The sequence below is a fragment of the Trichosurus vulpecula genome, chromosome 3, assembly GCF_011100635.1.
Source record: "Trichosurus vulpecula isolate mTriVul1 chromosome 3, mTriVul1.pri, whole genome shotgun sequence".
In the NCBI taxonomy this organism is placed as follows: Eukaryota; Metazoa; Chordata; class Mammalia; order Diprotodontia; family Phalangeridae; genus Trichosurus; species Trichosurus vulpecula.
Genome location: NC_050575.1, coordinates 66,528,424 through 66,529,981, shown reverse-complemented (window position 1 = coordinate 66,529,981; position 1,558 = coordinate 66,528,424). Strand labels below are relative to the sequence as shown.

At 39.0% G+C, this 1,558-nt stretch overlaps 1 pseudogene; it reads left to right on the top strand.

Annotated features, from left to right (window-relative positions):
• The first annotated feature begins 907 nt into the window (after nt 1-907).
• LOC118844828 lies at nt 908-1,307 on the top strand (annotated as a pseudogene).
• Nucleotides 1,308-1,558: the final 251 nt, after the last annotated feature.

The window sequence follows — 1,558 nt, the reverse complement described above, 5'->3', positions numbered from 1 at the left end:
TTCTGTCCTCAGCTTTTATAGCAAGTAGCTAGCAATCTTTAAACAAACACTTAAATGCATCAGACTAGAAATTCTGTGCTGAATCAAAAGATTTTGAAGTGGAAGGAATCTCGTAGAGTCAAACTGCCAGTTTACAAAGGAAAAAACCAATGCCCAGAGAAAGAAAATGACTTGCCCAAGGTCACACATGTAGCCAATGGCAAAACAAGGGGTCAAAAGCAACTCTTCTGACTACAAATGAAAGTCACTTTCTACTATAATATTTTCCCTAAATGCATCATCATCCGATGAGAGGCAATATGAAAGAGTGGACAGAGCACCAGCCTTGCAGTCAAGAAGACTCCAATATAAGTTCTACCTCTGACCCATACTAGGTCTATGACCATGGACAGATTACTTCAACTCTCAATATCCTGGGTTCTCTCTAAGACTCTGGGTAATAAATACATTTATGAGATGCTGAGTTGCATTCGTGAAAGGAATTCCTCACCAGGATTTTCTAACAGAGCCCTGAACCCCCAACAAAACATGAACAACATATCTTGGCAAGCAAATGAATTCTAGAATCAGACACATTTGAGCTGAGAATTTACCTTAGAAGTCATTTAGTGCAGGGATTTCAAATTAAAATAGCATGTTTGTTAAAGTCAGGGATTCCCTAACTTTTTTGTGTGTCTTAGATACCTTTGGCAGTCCGGTGAAGCCTGGGCTCTTTCATAGAATGATGTTTTTAAATGCATAAAAAACAGAATTACAAAGAAAACTAGTTATGCTGAAATATAACCTATAGGTAGGATGCCCAATCATCTGTGATACAGCAGCAGGTCTAATTAACATAGTAATTTTGAAGTATTATTGGACTTAAAAGTAAATAGAAGGTCCGACATCTTAGCTTGGAGGTGGCAGCACCAGGAGTTCCTTGAAGCCTCACCATGCCGCCCAAGGACGATAAGAAGAAGGAAGATGCCAGGAAATTGGCCAAGAAGGACAAAGATCCCATGAACAAGTCTGGGGGCAAAGCTAAGAAGAAGAAGTGGTCCAAGGGAAAAGTTCAAGACAAGCTCAACAATCTGGTTCTGTTTGACAAAGCAACATACAACAAACTCTGCAAGGAGGTCCCCAACTATAAACTCATCACCCCTGCAGTAGTCTCAGAGAGACTGAAGATTCGGGGTTCTCTAGCCTGAGGAGCCCTCCAGGAACTGCTTAGTAAAGGTCTGATTAAGCTGGTTTCCAAACACAGAGCACAAGTGATATATACCAGGAACACCAAGGGTGGAGATGCTCCAGCTGCTGAAGATGCATAAAATGATTCAACATTTTTGTGTATATTTTCAAAAATCAACTAAAATTGGACTAAAAAAAAGTAAATAGAAATATCCACAATAGTGAAATCGTGTGCAATTTCTATTGGCGCAAAAGATGTAGGTATGGATGATACTACTATGGTTCATCACTTACATTCATAATTGAAGGAAACAAAAAATAAATTCAGTTAAAGGTAAGTGAAAATAAAGATGTATTTTTCTCCTCATGCAAATTCATTGACCCTTCTCCC